Source organism: Misgurnus anguillicaudatus, chromosome 15 (genome assembly GCF_027580225.2).
Source record: "Misgurnus anguillicaudatus chromosome 15, ASM2758022v2, whole genome shotgun sequence".
Lineage (NCBI taxonomy): Eukaryota > Metazoa > Chordata > Actinopteri > Cypriniformes > Cobitidae > Misgurnus > Misgurnus anguillicaudatus.
Window position 1 is genome coordinate 26,176,878 of NC_073351.2, and position 14,958 is coordinate 26,191,835.

The 14,958-nt window shown below is 38.5% G+C and overlaps 1 protein-coding gene across 4 annotated transcripts in view; it reads left to right on the forward strand.

The window, feature by feature from the left end:
* The window catches only part of btbd11b (BTB (POZ) domain containing 11b), an 82,161-nt gene that overhangs the window by 13,936 nt on the left and 53,267 nt on the right, over positions 1 to 14,958 (forward strand). The window contains exon 1 of one of the 4 annotated variants that reach the window (XM_055174136.2): positions 6,092 to 6,112. The exons of the other annotated variants lie outside the window; for them this stretch is intronic. The gene's annotated coding sequence lies outside the window, so the exon portion shown is untranslated. Of the gene's footprint in view, positions 1 to 6,091; positions 6,113 to 14,958 lie in introns of those variants that run through there. 4 annotated transcript variants of the gene reach the window in all.

Consider the following 14,958-nt stretch of genomic DNA (forward strand, 5'->3'; position numbering starts at 1 on the left):
ATAAAAACATGTCTCTTTCATTCTCACAGCGTCAAATGTGTGTAACAACGCTCCCTATTGACCAGAGGTGTCTTACCCGGACATTTACTCGTACCTCATCGAGTCAACAGGGAAGCAAGTGAATGATTTTACTTCGTATTTGAAAGTTACTTCGTATTTAAATATTATGTCTTTATATTTAGAGTACTGAGTGCACTTTTCCGTCCAGCCATACAACTAGCCTTAGCGATATTTCCATCAATCACTGGATAGCGTTGTTACACAAATTTGACGCTGTCAGAATGAATGGGACATGTTTTTATATTGAGCAAATTAAATGTGTTAATGTACCTTTCACGCTCTATGGCAGGCAGGGTGGACAGATAATTACTCAACATGTTTAATCTGAGTGATTTCATAAGTTATTTACGCCTGCCGGCTGTGTACGAACATTGCTTTGTTCCGCTATTTTGAATGGAAGTCAATGGAAGGTCTAGTCTGTTTTCCCCCAAAAAGGGGCGGTGACAAAATTTACAGTCAAGTTCCCGGATGTGCCGGTAGTCCGTATTTAACTACAGAAGAGTCAAGTTTTAAATAGGAAAAATATTCAAACTTTTTGATTATTTTTTAGCGCAATGCTAATAGTCTAATCAGATTCAATGGATTGTGCTAAGCTATGCTAAAAGTGGTAGCGCCAGACCCGGAGATCAGCTGGATTCCAAAACGGTAAAAATTAAATGTTTAAGTCTAGGGGAGCGGGAAAATGAGCATATTTTCAAAAAAGGTGGAGTGTCCCTTTAAGATGCGTTTTGGTCGGTCGGATTATAAAACGACGAGAGAGACACTTGGGGGCGGTTTCCCGGACAGGGATTAGACTAGTCCTAGACTTAAACACTTTTAAGAGCTCTCCAAACTGAAAACAACTTGCACTGACATATCTTAAAATACATCAGTGCCCTTTGTTTTACCTCAAAATGCACACAGGTAATGTTTTTAGTAAGGCATGTTTGTTAAAACTAGTTATATTTCCTAATTAAACTAAGGCCTAGTCCTGGATTAAGCTAATCCTAGTCCGGGAGACCGCCCCTCGGTGTTTTAATCCGTCTGTTTCGTCCACTTTCGACCGCTTCTGTCCTGATGACTTCGAGGTGAGTTTCCCGGACAGGGATTAGACTAGTCCTAGATTTAAACACTTTTAAGAGCTCTCCAAACTGAAAACAACTTGCACTTACAGATCTTAAAATACATCAGTGCCCTTTGTTTTACCTCAAAAGGCACACAGGTGATCTTTTTAGTAAGGCATGTTTGTTAAAACTAGTTATATTTTCTAATTAAACTAAGGCCTAGTCCTGGATTAAGCTAATCCTAGTCCGGGAGACCGCCCCTTGGTGTTTTAATCCGTCTGTTTCGTCCACTTTCGACCGCTTCTGTCCTGATGACTTCGAGGTGAGTTGTTAAAACACAAGCGGGAGAAATTATGGGTTTACGTTGACGCGCACTAATATTATCTCAATGTTTCAAAAGCAATCCGGTCGAATACGTTTTTGACTACTACTGAATGTGGTTGAAAGTGTATTAGCACAAAAGGTTTAGACCGCATAAACACCTGTATTTAGCTTTGCCATCTTAATACCAGGTGTAACAGGGCATCATCAAACAGCAGAGCACATTCAGGTCAGATAATATTGCAGTGGGCACTATAGTTGTGCATTCAATCTTGTGCTTTTATGCAATGCTCTACCAGTTGAACTACAGGTACACTTTACCTCTTTACTCTACTTATCTAGAAGACAGAATAACTGCTCACATCCTGTAGAGATCTGTTCTCTGTGAGTGAAAAGAGAGGTGATTTTGTGAGTGAGAGAGAGAGAGACAGAGGAAGAATAAAGTAAGGTACTACAGATTGCCTTGCCTCTTGCCTGAGCACAAAGGGCATTGAAGGAATTTCGTTTTTTTGGGGGGGTGAAAGGAAAATACATGGCTTTTAAGTGTATGTGCATTTCGTTCATAAACGATTTAGTGTGGGAATCTGTCACATGCACGTGATAAAGTTTATAAATGTGCATACCGAATCAAAACAGCCGAAACCATATACCATAGTAAGATGTAGAGTTCTTTTACTCCTGACTTGGAAAAGCAAAAATCAGTCATCTAGTTTGACCGATGGTCACAGCTTTATCCTGTGCAGCTGGCATATGGTTTATATTATTTCAAGGTGTGTGTGCATGTATTTTCGCTTGTTTAATGACATCTTTATTGCAAACACATGCTCTGTGAATAAGTCTTATTTCATGTAAAAAGTGGACCGGCTTTAAAGAAAGTGGCTTAAGTGAACATGATAAGGCCTGTAGCATCTACGGTGACTTTCTAGAGAGAACTGACACAGATGCCTTTAATAAATGGAAAGATTTACTCCAGGAAATTACGTTTAAAAAGAGCCTACTTCTTTTCTTTGCCCGGTGACATAAGAAATCAGTGTGCAATCACTAAAGTTGGCTTGTGCTTGATTCTGTTTTTCATTAATGTGGCTACAGTACTACTTGCGTGTTTTAATGGCATTAAGCATAAGTGGAGACTCTTTTTGAAGTTGTTATTAAAGTCCCCCTGTAGTCAATAATTTCATCACTTTAAACTAATCTTTGAGCATCATAATAGTACATAAATTAGTTATTTTGTGGCAATAATTTCTTTATGCTTTAAAAACACCTTAAATGTAACTCTAGTCTACACTTAAATTGCATCTATACCACACTAACTGAAATGCCTATGAATATTCCTTAAAGGAATATTCAATTTTCTTAAAAGAAAAATCCAGATAACCACCATGTCATCCAAAATGTTGATGTCTTTCTTTGTTCAGTCGAGAAGAAATTATGTTTTTTGAGGAAAATATTAGGGATGCACCGAATCCAGGATTCGGTTTCGGATTCGGCCGAATACTGGGCTTTTTGGCGGGGTTCGGGTTCGGCCGAATCCTAGATTTTTTTTCCACCGAACCGAACCCTAGGCTTGCGCTACGCTGGTCGACGTCACGCAGCCGTTGATTACACACATCGGGTGCTGACGTGGAGATGAGCTTTTTCTTTCGGTCAGCTGGACACACCAAAACTTTTAAACACGGCTGAAAACGCCTTGAGGACGCCAAATGCCAGCTGTTTTTCAACCGAGCGCTTGTTGGTAGCTGTGATGCTTCAGCTGTGAGCCGGTTTGTTGCTGTGGTAATGTCCCGCCCCTCCTTCACTGTAATTGGATGGCCGTGTGAAGACTGACATTGACGAGCGGAGCTTCTCACTCAAAGTTAAATATAGTTTTCAGCGCGGAGCTGCTTGCTTATTGGGAAAACGAGCGTGTCGCAACGCATCGCTTTCATTATGCATAGGCTTATGGTAATTGTCAAAATAGTTTTTCCAACTTGTCATCCTGGCATAATGTACAGTTAAAATTAAATAAAATGAAAAATACACTGCTGTGGACGTTGTTTACTTCATTAATGTGTTTTACTGTGTTGGAATAAGGATGCGAGTAGGATTCGGTATTCGGTTTCGGATTCGGCCGAATCTTAAACGGTGGATTCGGGATTCGGCCGAACCTAAAAAATCTGGATTCGGTGCATCCCTAGAAAATATTGCAGGATTTTTCTCCTTTTAATGGACTTTAATAGACACCAACAATTAACACTTAACTCAACACGTTTCAACGGAGTTTCAAAGGACTATAAACAATCCCAAAGAGGCATAAGGGTCTTATCTAACAAAACGATTGTCATTTTTGACAAGAAAAATAACAAATATACACTTTTAAAGCACAACTTCTCGTCTAGATCCAGTCCAGCGCTGGGATTGTTTATAGTCCTTTGAAACGTTGAAACGTGTTGAGTTAAGTGTTAATTGTTGGTGTCTATTAAAGTCCATTAAAATTAGAAAAATCCTGTAATGTTTTCCTCAAAAAACATAATTTCTTCTCGAATGAACAAAGAAAGACATCAACATTTTGGATGACAATGTGGTGAGTAAATTATCTGGATTTTTCTTTTAAGAAAATGGAATATTCCTTTAAGCGCAAATTCATTTTAAACTTGACATTAGGAACTTGCCTCATTTAGTATATGAGGATCTATGAATATGCAAATTAGTCCCCACCTCTACTCAATCGCACAGCTCGGACCATAGATATGTTTATAAAAACTAGTCTCCACCTCTACCTAATCACACAGCATGGGCAATAGATATGAATATGTGAATTTGCCCCGCCACCACTCTTTCAATACTTCGGCAGTTTCAGACACATAATACATAATGCATTTCCGGTATAAAGCTTTTAAAGGTCCCGTCCTTTTTTTAAAGCTCTGATTGTGTTTACAGTGTGCAGTTTATAGTGTACAAATACTTATATCACTGACAACAGTGGTCTGGCCAGGTAATTGTAATTTAAAAAGTGGAGTTGCAGCCCTCAACTGATGTTTATGTTGTCATTTTGTGTATTGGCCACCAGTTGTGTGATTGCAGTACCAGTTTTAGCCACAAGTTTTTTGATTGCAATACCAGTTTTGGCCACAATCCTACATACTGTTCCTTTACAGTTTTTTCCAATTGTTAACACACTAAAATGACATGAACAGCACAACTATTTAAACTGACACAGAGAGAGCAACACCTCTTCTCAAGTCTCCAAAAGTCTAAACACATTTTCTGCTTTACACACATTTTGCAATTCACAATGGCACTTTTTAAATGCACTGAACACGGTTCTCTGCATAAGACACAATAATCTGACATAAAGTCACATGTTTGCCTTTTCAAAACACTACCATTCAAAATGACACTACACGAGCTAAATGGCCAATATATGTGCCACCTGCCCAAACACCTGAATGGTTAATTGTTAACACTTCAATCAGGATGTAAGCACTAGAAAAGACCACAGGAACGTCATTGGCCACAGAGCCATTACTGATGTTCCTGGCTAACGTGGTGGGAACATCACAATGTGTGCTGCCATCTCCAATATAGATGGTGTCCTCCACCGTCATGCCAACCTTGATACAACACAGCCCATATTCTCACATTTCTCCACAACATTCTCATACCATCAGAGTCTATGAATGATGTAGACCAAAGAAACCGGTATGTTGTAGTATGGCACAACGTGAGCTTTCATCGCGCAGCCCCAGTCCAAATCTGGTTTGCTGACTACCAAACATTTATCGTGCAATACCTCCCCCATACTTGCCATTTTTGAACCCCATAGAAGAGTTATATGGAAGGTATATGACCACCAGCCCTTTGTGCGCATGCCTCTTTTGCAGGCTATGGAAGAGGCATGTGATGAGAATGATGTTGGTGCAATTTAGGGATGGATAAGGCGCTCAAGGCGCTTCTTCCTTCGATGTCTGGCAAGGGAATATATTGCCTGTGATGTGGACGAGGCGTTGTGACTTGTTTGGTGAAAAATAAAAAAATTCAACAGCATGTGTGTGTATCCGCAAATATTTTTGTGCATGTGAACAATCGAATACATATTTTAGTATTATGGCAAAGCATACTAAAGAAACGTGCACTTTTCATAATGCCCAACTGTGTGTAGTTGGTTAGACAAAAATCTGGTAATATGAATATAGTGTGTTCCAATTTGTGTCAAAGTTTGATTTTGATAATGTTATATGTAGTTTAGGTTGGATTGCTTAATTTTGCAGGATATATGTGGTATTTTGCTATTTGGGTGTGTGGTTTTGTAAATTGTGTTAAGTTTTTTTAATAAAACCAGACTAGTTTGCAAAATTGTGCGCAATTGGAAAAAACTGTAAATAGTCCTTTAGGATTGTTGCCTGCCACACTCTGCATTCAATATCGTAGTTAAGTCCATGTCACACTGTATAATCTCAAGTTTCCATCAATGTCAGACTGTATGAGTTTAAAGACTTTTAAAAATCGGACGGACGCAAACAAACGCGTCTGCAGTTTTACGTCATCTATCGACAACGGCTGAGCGAACACACGCTAAAGCGAAGGCTAGCAAACCGAAACAACATCTACCATTTATTTTAATCATGACTTGTCTCGAGCATAAAAAGTACCTGGCATTTGTATTTCCAGTGCGATTTCTCTCCAGGCTGCTTCATTTTTATCCTATCATGGTACAGTGGCGATGACACAAACACTCTTTACCTTTCCATAACTCCACAAGTTTCTCCTCCTGGTGTACAGTCTACCTCTTTTTGACATTATTTGGTCTTCGTTTATTTGTTGTTTTTGTCGGCGCACTAATTGCGTCATCGGGTTCTGTGCTTCTATTGGTTATTGATCTGCCAGTTGTCGTAGGGAGATGTAGGGAATTCTATTAAAGAAAATATATTGCCTGGCAGTGAACTTTGAGCTTTATCATTTTGCAGGTATTATTTATGCTCTAACAGCAACATTTCACACTAACTAAAGTTAGAGAAATGGGATCACGAAGAATGTGACCTTTAAGGTCTAAACACTAGAAGTGCTAAACTGTTTTCTTCATATTATTATTCTCATATTGTTTGTGGCAGGGCATACACCATATGGAATAAAGTTGAATACTTTCACACAGTTTTGGGCACTAAAATGCCAATAACTAACTAGTGTCACCAAAAGATGAATGTTGCAGTTTTATTTTTGCTTATAACTTGAATTCAGTGGCATAAAAACTATATTTCTGCCCAAATAGATTTTTCACCAGTTTTGCAGAAAAACTTTCTAAACTTCCTAGAGTCGGGTCACATGAATATTAAAGCAACGTCAAAGGTCAGCCACATTGTTTGCCTGCCATTTTGTTTTTTTTTGCTGCCTTACCAGTGCTTTAGCATATTGAAGTGAAAGTTTGTATGTATCATTGGTATTATGGCCTGAGGTTGCCTGAGCAGTGGTGTGTGTGTGTGTGTGTGTGTGTGTGTGTGTGTGTGTGTGTGTGTGTGTGTGTGTGTGTGTGTGTGTGTGTGTGTGTGTGTGTGTATATATATGTATGTATATATGGTGGTTTTGTTCTTGCATGTGATTCAGCTTTGTTTTTATCTGCTTAAGAGTCTAAAGCTTAGCCATGGGGTGAGTTTTGTGACTTACTCATTAGAATATTCATAGTTTGTGCCCCGGTGGTGGAGTCCTGCCTGGCCTGTGTCTCTGGTGAAGCTGATGGATGACAGAGGGTTGAGCTTTATGCAAACAGAGAATCCATTAATGACTAAAATACTGCAGCTCCATGTCTGTATTGTCAAACACATCTGGATCACAGAATTATTTAATTGTGAGATGTTTGAATGTGACCGATTGTAGAGAGTTCATCAGTGCTATTGTGACCTTTTCAGTATGACAGACAATCCTTGTTTGTTTCGTGCATTGTAAAACAGATACGTGCATTGTATCTAAAAAACAGTGGTGTGCGAATTATTTTAAATCTACATTGAAACACTTTAGACTAACCAACGTTTGTCTTAAATAACGTTTGTAGAGTTGATATTCTTCACATTAAACAATGATGTTGATTTGCTCAGGATTTGTTGGGGGAATAGATGGAATAGATTTGCTAGATTTTTGCTCTTTTTAAAGAGCACCAGTGGTCGAATTCACGATTTTACATTTCCTTTGCTGTGTAAGTGTGTATTAGTGCATGTTAACAATTTGCAAAAGGTACAAACCCCAAAGTCAACGATGACGCAAGTTAACGTCTCCAATGTAAATCTCTTTTCTTGGACTACAACAAACACATGGATTGTAGGCAACAATTTACTTTCTGGGATTGGTGATGTAGTAAAGACCGACATATCATAATTCCTCCCGATTCGGACTGTAAGTTAACTCCTGTTAGCAACCGAATCTTTCAAACATGGTAAGAAGTGTCACATTTCTGGCTGGCGAAGTATTCAGTATTATTTTTGTGTATTATTTTCTACATACCGAACATTATTGTTGCTCCTCTATGCCCTGCCTCTCTGAAATGTGTTGATTCTGTACAAAATTCATCATTCTGAAAAGCGCAGTGTCCTCCAATTGGCCAGCTAACCTGTACGTTGTAATTGGCCTGAATACCTCTGATGTCAGCCTGAAATGTGACGCTCCTTACCGTCTTTGGAAGATTACTCCCATCGGAATACTGACAGGAGGTAATATCGTCTTTACTACCTTATCAATACGATCCGAATCTGATCCAGGAAATGCAGATAACCAATCTGATCGATCACCTTTACCAGGGCGGCTTGAGCAGAACATAACAGATTGGTAAGGTAAGGATACTAAAACATAAAACCAGGTCTGCATTTGTGATCGCAGAAACGACAAACAACAAGTGCTATTCTGCACTGCACAAAACTCGTGTTTGAATCATGGTTTAGTCAGTTGTAAATTCTTTAAATATGAAAACACAGGCTACTACAGGCTGTGAGTCAGAAGCGGGCACAGTTATGACAATGACCATTAACAGGCCAAGGAAGTGAACTGTTGCCTACAATCCATGTATTTGTTGTAGTCCAAGAAAAGAGATTTAAGTTTGAGATGATTACTCGCGTCATCGTTTATTTTGCGATTTGTACCTTTTGCATATTGTTAACATGTACCAATAAACACTTAAGCCTGGGATACACTGCACAATTTTGGGCTGTCCCAGACGAAAGATCGCCATTGTGAAACAATCGTTGTGATTTCTGTGATCGTGGCTATTCATTGGTGGTCATATGTCATACAGTAAGATAGGTTCATAGATGGCTGTTTTCCCGGTCTTGCGTCCAAATATAGCTTACGATAGTTTTCGGACAGTTTAATAAATTCAGCATGATCAACGCTCAGTGTGTTTGCTGCTACGACCTGCGTAATGGTATTTGTTTATCACTAGTGCATGCTGGTTACATTGCGCTGTGTGTGACGCATTCATCGAAGCCTCCGTGTCATCATCGTACAGTCTACATGCTTGTCATTCCAAAGTGTAAAAAATCCATGTCGCAGAGTGTGATAAGGTAATGATATTAGGGGCAGGACACACCAAAGCTTTTTACGCGGCTGAAAACGTCTGGAGGATGCCAAATGCCAGCTGTTTTTTAGCTAAGCGCCAGCTTTCTTCAGCCGTGCGCTTTGGTATCTGTGATACTTGAGTTGTGAGCCGGTTGGTTGTTGTGATACTTGTCCCTCCCTTCCTCCACTGTGATTGGACGGCCGTGTAAGAACTGACATTGACGAGCGGAGCTTTTCACCCAAAGTCGAATCACTTTGAACTCTCGCCGCTCAGAGCTAAGCGCGGAAAAAACACTGAGCGCCGGCTTTCAGCGCGAAAAAAAACTCTAGCTGCTGGCTTATTTAAAAAACGCGGTGTTCCATTGGAAACAATTGAAAACATGCGCTGGCCGTGGGCGTTAATGCTTTGGTGTGCACGCCCCCCTTATAGAAGTGCAAAAACCTGCAGTGTAGTCCGGGCTTTACACATCGAAGGATGTGTAAAATCGTGAATCGGATAATTGGTGCTCTTTATTATGACGAGAAATGTTTAAGTTCATATTGAAAATATTGACTTCATACTAAAATGTTGCAGACTTGACAAATCTGAGCTCATTTTACATTATTGATATCTCTTTTAAAACTCTAAGAGTCTTTTTCTCAGATGAAATATCTAAGATGCAGGAGACTTATGCAAAAGTTTCATTTGTTATCATACAGTTATAATCTCATTGATGTCAAGGAATAGTAACTGAGATATTAGAGATCTCATCTGTGATTTTTCATATGAGTTGACTGAGAAATAAATAAACTCAGTTTTTAAATTATGGTAATTTTATGTTGTATGCTAAATTTAAGGAAGTCATTTTCAGACGTGACAGATGTTTCAGAGAATTGTACTGTTAGGTGACTGATGTAATTTGGGGAAAGTGATTCACACATTCTAAACATTAATCATATGCGCATCATGACCATCATTCCTAAAGTCTAATGGTCTTGTACCAGCTGTTTGAAAAGAAATCCCACATATGACTGATGGTTTTCATTTCCTCAGTTATGTAACAGCTTCCATATAGGCTTTTGTTGTCTCACTCTGAATTTACCTTACAAAGCTGCCTTGGAGGAAGACTCTAACAAGGAAGCATGCAAACAAATTATTGCAAGCCCAGGCATGCAAGCTAATATTGCAATTCTAAGCATGCTGTTTAATATGCATCAACAGAGGTCTACAAACTCGTAAAGTCAGCATTGATGTGAAAAAACTCACTTGTTGTTTTAGAGGTTTATGGCATGATCTGGCTTGATATTTTTAAATACAGTGGGGTAAGTAAAAAAACTGTATTGTTAATATTAACATTGTTGAATAGATCGCATTGCCCATTAAAGACAACTTACTGAACATATAATAAGATAAGCCCCATTAACCTATTGCCCTGAAGTGGATATATCTGCAGAAAGATACTTAAGTTACTCCGTCAATCCGTCTAAAGCTATAAAACCATAAACAGGTTTTCTGCTCAAGTGTAAACAAAACCAATCCTGTCATTTTGCATTTATCTTCTAGATGGCATGCTCACAACTGTGTTTTTGTGCCTTTCCCTTAGGAAGTAGGTTATAAAAAAAGTAATCTTCCTGTGAATGTCTGCCTGACCAACCAAAAGCTTTGTGGTGATCTGTCAGAGTTCCTCGCCTGCACAAATGAGTAAAAACGTTTCCATCCAATTTAGCCCATTCACTGTTCGAGCTGAGGCCGAAAGTAGGCCAGCCAATGGCTGAACTTTTTTTCCAAAGGGAATGATGAGTTAGAGCTGGCAGTTCCTGGATAGTTACATAGTCAAATCCAAAACATATCCACAGAATATTCACTGACCATAACTTCACATGCACCAGACCACATTCTTTAATGAGACTGTCAAAAAGAGAGTGGCCATCTGGAAAGCAAAGTATTGGATAGAGCATGATCTCTTTCCTTTCTCCACATCACTTTAAGACACAATACTGTACTAAGCTGTGTTTGATTTTAAAAGGGTCATTTCATGGGGTTCAAAATTGTCTTTTGAAATACAGTGGTTTGATGGATAAAGCATACTGTAACGTTCAAGACGGTTACTTTAAATTCTTAAAGGGCTAGCAGGATAAAATGGCTCATTTAATTCTAAACGCTAGAGAGAGGTGGAAAATGGGTCGTGAAAAACAAAATTATTATGATTTTTATGTTATTTTTATTATTATTACTTTTGTAATGCTTTACAATATTGTATTTGTTAACATTAGTTTTAATGCATTAGCTAACATAAACTTACAATGAGCAAAATGGTTTTTCAGCATTTATTAATCTACGTTAATGTTAGTTGCCAATACAATTGTACATGTTAGTTCATTGTGCCTTGACTAATGTTAAAGTCACAATAAAACAGAAATAGCGATTGTCTTATTTTCCCCTTCATGAAATATATCCGAGTAAAACAGCTTTTGAATTGAGAAATAAAGGTAGGATGGGACTTGAATTTGTTCTTAGAAAATTGATTGGATCGTTGGAAGTTAGGTTATGTTGTTATTTGCTAATCACTGCAATGTTTTCCCAGGCCCCACCCTTTCACCATTCCATGTAAAACACGTAAACACAATACTTCAAGAAAAAGAATGCGATTAAGGTCATAATTGCAGCAAGTATTAAAGTATTAAAGGCGTATGCCATGTAAACACTTTAATTGCATCTATACCACACTAACTGAAATGCGCATGTGTTTTTGTGACGCACCTTAAGCGCAAATTCATTTTAAACTTGACATTAGGAACTTGACACGATTCACTGTCAGCAATCTGCCTTTATTTAGAAACAGCTTAAAAAATGTGACAGCAGCATATAGAAAAACCAGTGGCAGCTCGTGACTGCTCATCCGAGGGGCGCAAATTCAAAATAAGTGTTCGAAGTGTCATGTGTGCTGCTTGTTTTTTTCAAAATATGTATTTGTTGCGTCATGTGAACCATGTGCATCACGTGTTTTGTCAAAATAAGTGCCTGCTGCACACGCGTCAAAACCGTTTATGAAAACTAACTTCAGTCATTTAAACATCTTACTGTCATTAAGTCCTTAATCTGATTATAGGAAATAATCGCATTATTTGTGTACATGTAAACATATTGTTTCGAGGAGGGGAGGAGATAAGCGGAAGTCACAGATAAGTCATTTGTAAAAAAAACCACAATATTCCCAAAACATGATTGTGACCTTAACAGTTACAACTTTTAATTATGAATTTTTATTTTATTTTACTATGTTCTTACCTCAACTTAGATGAATTAATACATACCTATCTTTTTTCAATGTGTGCACTTAATCTTTGTACAGCACGTCGTGAATGTGTTAGCACATGAGGTCGAAGTGCTGCAAACTAAGTGCCCTTCCGCCATACAATATAGTTCTCACTTAAATTGCCACGTTTTATTTTGTGCCACCATACTTGTGTAACTACTCATGTAAAAATCTTTAAAAGGGGAAAACATGGAAGTGTTTGGTGGCTTCTAAATTCATCCCTGTTTGGATCCTAAGGAATAAATGTGGCTAGGCTAAATGCTAACACATTCATGCCGTGCTGTACAAAGATTAAGTGCACGCATTGAATAAAGATAGGTATGTGTTTTTTCGTCTAAGATGAGGTAAGAACATAGTAAAATATTGAAAAACAGTGCCGTTTTTTTTAAAGGAACACGCCCACATTTTGGGGATTTAGCTTATTCACCGTATCCCCCAGATTTAGATAAGTCCACACATACCTTTCTCATCTCTGTGCGTGCTGTAACTCTGTCTGACGCAGCCCCCGCTAGCTTAGCTTAGCACAAAGACTGTAAGTAAATGGCTCCAGCCAGCAAACTGCTCCCAACAAGTGACAAAACAACGCAAACATCTTCCCACTCATGTGCCGCGACCTGCACAGTCACACCGTGCACAAACAACAAGGTCATATGAGACACAGCAATCTTTTAACAGTATATATACTGGGATTTATATTCTCAGAAGGCGAAGCACTGCTACTTGGGCGAAGTGATTTGCTCGCCCCAACCGAGAAGCCCCCTGGTGAGGAGCAAAGAGTTCGGTCAGAGTTGTGCAAATCACTCCGCCCTAGTAGCAGTGCTTCGCCTTCTAAAATATAGTTCCCAGTATGTATACTGTTAAAATATCGCTGTGTCTCATATGACCTTGTTATTTGTACACGGTGTGACTATACAAATCACAACACATAAATAGGAAAATGTTTGCGTTATTTTGTCACTTATTGGGAGCAGTTTGCTAGGTGGAGCCATTCACTTACAGTCTTTGTGCTAAGCTAAGCTAGCGGGGGCTGCGTCAGACAGAGTTACAGCATGCACAGAGATGAGAAAGGTATGTATGGACTTATCTAACTCTGGGGGATACAGTGAAAAAGCTTAATTCCCAATATGTGGGCGTGTTCCTTTAACATGAACTAAGATCAATAAATGCAGTAGAATTTAGCCAATACATTAACTACTGTTAACAAATACAACCTTTTGTAAAGTGTTACCTGTATGTTTTTTTGTGCAATGATTAAGTGGTCCTCAAGGACAGCAGTTAAACAATGTATCCATGATAGAAACCTTTTAAGACAAAAAGTAGCCTTTTTCGTTAAAAATTTACTTTTTTCTTCAGTTCAGTCGCGCACACACACAGAAAAGTTCAAGACTTTTAAAGTTTCCAGTGAGAAAAATAAAGAAAATTAAAGAGAGCTGCTTTTGGTTAATTGTAGATGGTTGAAATCGGTGACTCAGAGACTCTCTCCTCCCACACTAACAGGCGTTCTAGGGAGGTGACAAATGTGTGATTTCTGTTTTTTACTGTATGTCTTCAGGGAAGTTTGCCATTGTTACAATCCATGACAAAAGCATGATGTCTTGGTTGCACAAGACCTGTCACGAAAGAAAGAAGTTGTTCATGTTTTTTGTTTCGTTATACACTGTTTTATTTCAGGATATCAGTGAAAGAAATGTACCGTAGTTTAAGATTTGACTCATCCAGAAATCACCTTGTGCCGATCAGATGTTTGACTAAATAAGAAACTTTTAGAACTTCCTTTTAAAGATAAAGAGAGGAAGTTTCTCAAAAAGAGAAAGGGTAAATCACTAAAGTATTTCTGTCTATGGGTTAGAAGATACAGTATCAGTAATGAATCTGACACTGTATGACATTTTGTGTACTTAAGAGTACCTTTGAAATACCATGGTAGAGTACATCAGTATAAGAATTGTTTACACCAGGGTTCCCACGGATCCTTGAAATCCTTGAAAGTTTGTGAATCTGGGGGAAAAAATCAAGACCATGGGAAGGTTTTGAAAATATACATACATAGATACAGATCATTGAAAGTGCTTGAATCTATTTTATGCAAGAGTTTTCTGTAAAAAAATCCATATTATTCTCTGTGTATTGTAGGATAATATCATAAAAATTCTAGACTTTTTAAGCACAAATGCTAAACTGTTTGCTTTAAATGCTTTTATGTTCTGTATGCTAATGTTGATTCATACCAAAATGCTTTTTTGCATAGTTGTGTTTGACAAATGAAAACGTCTCGTGTTTAGTATCTAACTGTTGACGCTGCGTCTCTCTTGCCATACTTCCTGCGTCCCTGTAACGCCGTCTTTGGCAATATTTCAGATAGCAATATACTTCCTGGCTCCCGCGTCACCCTTTCTTTGTCGTTAAGCCTCACCATTGGTTGAATTTGATAAATAAATGCCATACATTCAAACACACTTTCCCTTGGAGGCGTCCCCAAAGTGTCACGGCAGTGACGCAGCGCGAGTTCCCTCGAAAGGAAACTGCAACAGTGTATCTTTCAAAGTTGTACAATGTACACATTGTAACCTTGCTCTCACTTGAAATGTGTCCCCACATTTAGTCCTTGAATTTGAGGGTATTGAACCTGGAAAGTCCTTGAAAGGTCCTTGAATTTGAAGTTAACTAAGGTGTGGGAACCCTGTTACAGCCTACCATCATATACATCAAAGTATCATGGTATT